General features: G+C 55.5%; 1 protein-coding gene across 1 annotated transcript in view; it reads left to right on the top strand.

Moving 5' to 3' along the window:
* LOC133394468 (J domain-containing protein DDB_G0295729-like) overlaps positions 1-2497 on the top strand; it is a 7939-nt gene extending 5442 nt beyond the window's left edge. The window contains exon 2 of the mRNA XM_061663207.1: positions 1-2497. This exon is cut by the window's left edge and continues 3228 nt beyond it. The gene's annotated coding sequence lies outside the window, so the exon portion shown is untranslated.
* The last annotated feature ends 2503 nt before the right edge of the window (positions 2498-5000 follow it).

Raw genomic sequence — 5000 nt, 5'->3', positions numbered from 1 at the left:
TACAGAGCTTTTCCCGCAACATCCGCCCTTCAACTGGCCCAGCATCAGTTCCGAGGAAGAACAGGAACAGCCTGCAGACCAGCAGACTCCATGGACCCAAGTCACGATCCCGGAACTCCGTCTGATAGCTAGCACCATGCCGAACAAAAAAGCGCCGGGCCTTGACGGAATTCCGAACGCCGCTGTCAAGGCTGCAATCCTTGCGTACACGGACGTTTTCCAGGCGTTGTACCAAAGCTGTCTGGAAACGGCTACATTTCCAGCACCATGGAAACGACAGCGGTTGGTACTGCTCCCCAAGCCGGGGAAACCACCGGGTAGCAACGGGTCATACCGACCTTTGTGCATGCTGGATGCCTTAGGGAAAGTGCTGGAGAAGCTCATTCTAAACAGACTTCACAACCACCTGGAAGATCCTGCTGCGGTGAGGCTGTCAGACAGGCAGCATGGCTTCCGGAGGGGGCGATCTACAATTGGCGCCATTCGAACAGTGATCGAGGCTGGTCAGAGCGCGATGAGATTCCGCCGCACGAACGGGCGGGATAACAGGTTCCTGCTGGTCGTGTCAATGGATGTCAAGAATGCCTTCAATACGGCAAGCTGGCAGGCCATCGCCACTGCACTGCAGATGAAAGGAGTACCTGCTGGTCTGCAAAGAATCGTGAGGAGCTACTTCGAGAACCGAGAGTTGGTCTTCGAGACATCCGACGGCCCAGTAACTCGGTCCATCACGGCTGGTGTTCCACAGGGTTCGATTCTTGGCCCCACCCTGTGGAACACCATGTACGATGGAGTTCTGGACGTCGCCCTTCCGCAGGACTGCGAGATGGTGGCGTATGCTGACGACTTGGTGCTGCTGATTCCGGGCATCGACGTAAATGCAGTGAAGGCTGCAGCCGAGGAGGCGGTCGCCAGTGTCTCTCACTGGATGGCTCAACATCATCTCCAGATTGCGCCGGAAAAGACGGAGTGCGTGCTTATCTCCAGCACGAAGAACCCTACGCAGGTCACCATAAGAGTAGGGGACGTGGAGGTGACATCTTCCCGCACGATGCGTTACCTTGGGGTGACCCTTCACGATCACCTATCGTGGCTGCCCCATGTCCGAGAGGTAACCACTCGGGCAAGGAAGATAGCAGATGCCGTTACCCGCCTCTTGCGCAACCACAGTGGACCAAAGACCAGCAAAGCGCGACTGTTGGCCTCGGTCGCAGAGTCGGTCATCCGATATGCTGCGCCCATCTGGCATGGCGAGGTGACGAAGAGAGAGTGTCGTCGACTTTTGGAGAGGGTTCAGCGAGTCTCAGCACGGAGGGTGGCACGCACCTTCCGTACCGTAAGGTATGAGACCGCCACCCTCCTCGCCGGGCTGACCCCCATCTGTCTCTTGATAGAGGAGGATGCGCGAGTGTTCGAGCGTGTTAATGATCCGGGTCGGTCGATAACGAAGGCAGCCATCCGGTTGGAGGAGAGGCAGCGCACCATCACGATGTGGCAGAGCCAATGGGACGCCGAGGCCGACACCTCCAGATACACCCGGTGGACGCATCGGATAATCCGCGACATCAGCGCTTGGCAAGGCCGGAGACACGGGGAGATGACCTTCCACTTGGCCCAGGTGCTCTCTGGACATGGGTTCTTCAGAGAGTACCTGGCCATCAACGGCTTTACGGAATCCCCTGACTGTCGCAGCTGTGCGGGTGTTCCGGAAAATGCCCATCACGCCATCTTCGAATGCCCCAGGTTTGCTCGAGTGAGGATGGAGTACTTTGGTGAACTGGGGCCGAATCCGGTCACGCCGGACAGTCTTCAGGACTTCCTTATGGGCAGCCAAGACAACTGGAGCAGCTTCTGTGAGGCGGCACGTCGAATAACAACAACGCTGCAGCGTGACTGGGACACGGAACGAGAACAGCGGGCTGCTTCCAATCGTGAGGAAGCTGAAATACAACAGCAGCTACAGCGAGAGGAAGACGAACGCCGCACTGAAGAACGGCGGCAGCTCCACAATGAGGCAAATCGTGCCTACCGCCAGCGCAATAGGAGAAGTCAACCTACTCCACCAGCTCCACCACCAACACCCAGGGAGGCCGCTCGCCTCGAAGATGGGCGACGGAGAGTGGCCCGCTGGCGGGAAAGACAACGAATGATTCGGAACGGTGGAATCCAAATGCTACGAGCGCTGTTCGGCCATGATGCCTGGTCGAGCGAAAGTGACGATGAACCCGATGACGTCGAGCGAGGCGGACTTGATGCTGCCCAGCAGGCAGCAGCAGCCGAAGCCGAAAGAGCGGCACGCTAAAGCTAACTTTAGTAAAAAGAACAACGAAAGTGTAAAAAAAAAGAAAGGTGCTTCGGTACAGATATAGGGCTCCCCTTAAGGGAATGAATTCAGAAGAACAGTTTGGAAAATAGAATTTCAACTAAAATAAACGGAAAGGTGCGAACGCACGGCTAAAAAGTTAGGCTCCCTATGAGCATCACGTCCACCCTTAAATCCCTTCGCAGGGCATAAGGGGCGGATTATGAGAGGGCTGGGTTTTCTTTTCGATGTAACATACGATCAATAAAAATCCACTCGATATAACAAAAAAAAAAAAAAGCCAGTTATCCCTGTGGTAACTTTTCTGACACCTCTTGCTAAAAACTCGTTATAACCAAAAGGATCGTAAGGCCAAGCTTTCGCTGTCCCGAAGTGTACTGAACGTTGGGATCAAGCCAGCTTTTGTCCTTATGCTCAGCGTGTGGTTTCTGTCCACACTGAGCTGACCTTTGGACACCTCCGTTATCGTTTTGGAGATGTACCGCCCCAGTCAAACTCCGCACCTGGCACTGTCCATGACGTGGACCGAAAGGACCTGTCCAGGAGTCTTCGAGCCGGGCGGCGCGCGGAACCGGGGGCAAACGTGACATCATAAACGATCGACCGCGCAGAAGCAGTGCACCACGAATGCACCGACGTACGCAAGCTTGTACCCTTGCGGGCCACGGCTCACGGTCGGACAAGCGGGTAACACGCTACACACGACGATGCTACGATGCAGTCTCCCCGGCGGCACCACCCAGCGACACACTGGACGCTGAGCGAGAAACACGGCGCATTGGGCGCGCGCAGGCGAACCGCCGCCACAGCCCCCCGGAGGAGGTGCGCGCACGATCCGGACCTGGGGCCCGCGCTTGTTCCACCCAATCATGTAAGTAAGGCAACAGTAAGAGTGGTGGTATCTCAGAGGCGAGCTCCACGAGGAAGCCCTCCCACCTATGCTGCACCTCCTATATCGCCTTACAATGCCAGACTAGAGTCAAGCTCAACAGGGTCTTCTTTCCCCGCTAGTGCATCCAAGCCCGTTCCCTTGGCTGTGGTTTCGCTAGATAGTAGATAGGGACAGAGGGAATCTCGTTAATCCATTCATGCGCGTCACTAATTAGATGACGAGGCATTTGGCTTTTTTTTTTTTTTTTTTTTTTTTTTTTTTTTTTTTTTTTTTTTTTTTTTTTTTTTTGTTAACGAAGAGTGAGCATATTCCATCCCCCTCTCCGACTCACCCAACTCGGCCGGTACGCTTGTGGTGCGTATTACTTCATGCGGAGTCGTGTGTGCGGTTGCACCCTGGGTCACGACGCATCTTCTGCGGCGATCTGGTCTGATGATTCTGCTTATTACGCTGCTTACCGTGGTGCGACGCGGTCCCTTTGGTCCTATCGCCCACGCTTCGGGTGGGCAATTGGGGGTCGGCATCGTTGGTCACCACTCCAAGCACGTAAGGCAGTTCTCCTGAAACGAGATTTGGATAGAGGAAACAAGAAAAAGGAGAAAGAGGTAGAAGAAAGCTGAAAATAGATGAGAGAAGAAAAAAAAGAAAGCTGGAAAGAACGAAAATAAATAAAAGATTAATAACTTTCCAGCTTACGGTGGCCCTTGCGGTGCGGGTTGTTGCCGTGCCGCATGGCCTGAGGGACCACCATTTGAGTCCCTCGCCCGCCGTCTGGCCCGCCTGCGTCGCCTTGCCGTTGGTGGACGCTCAACATCCCATCTAGCTTGGAGAGTGGAGAAGATTGTCCTGGCGGCGGCGCGGACGGCCTCCCACGTTTCGCTGCGGGTGCACATTTCCGAGACGATGTTATCCATTGTTACTCGGGAATGGCACCGCTGCTGCATCTCATTCCGGATCCGATCGAACCGTGGACAGTGGAACAGCACGTGTTCAACGTCTTCCACGGCGTCACCACATTCAGGGCAGTTGGGCGAGCCTTCCAGGATGCCTTTCTCGACGAAATAGGAGCGCAAGAACCCGTGCCCCGTGAGGAGCTGGGTGAGGAAAAAGTCAACTTCCCCATGCTTGCGGCTGACCCAGAGATTAATGTCTGGAATCAGCCTCCTCGTCTTCAGTCCTGGTGCTCCTGGTTGCCCTGCACCCGTTGTCCACTGGTCCTGCCAGCGCCTCATCGTCTCCTCCCGTTGCCGCTTTCGTATGTCCGATTGAACTCCACCACTCGCTACCTTTTCGTCGTGGCAGCGGATATCCTCCTGCATGAGGAGGACTAACGGGGTGGTGTTGGCAACAACGCAAGCGGCATCATAAGAAACGGTCTGGAAGGCGCTGGCGACTCGGAGAGCCCCCGGTCGATGCGCCCTTTGGACCGATTTGCGATGGGTCTCCTTGTCGAGCACCCATCGCCCCCAGGTGGCAACTCCGTATCGGATGATACTGTTGCCGACGTTTACGAGCTGTCTCCTACTGCGGCTCTTAGGACCACGCTTATTCGGCATCAGGCAGGTCAAGGCATTCGTAATCCGTGAAGCCTTATTGACCACCCTCTCCAGATGCCGGCTGTGGTGCTGTTTGCGGCAGAGGTCCACTCCCAGGTACTTCAGCGTTTCCGTGGATTGGATCGAGTGACCGCCCGCTTGAAGCTCTGCGAGCTGCGGGACATGATGGGTACAAAAGATCATGAACCCGGTCTTTTGGTGGGCAAGTTCCAAACCGACTCCTTGCAGC

This window comes from Anopheles gambiae, assembly GCF_943734735.2.
Source record: "Anopheles gambiae chromosome X unlocalized genomic scaffold, idAnoGambNW_F1_1 X_unloc_15, whole genome shotgun sequence".
Classification (NCBI taxonomy): Eukaryota; Metazoa; Arthropoda; class Insecta; order Diptera; family Culicidae; genus Anopheles; species Anopheles gambiae.
Note: the sequence above shows the minus strand (reverse complement) of the source record. Positions and strands in the feature narration are given on the sequence as shown.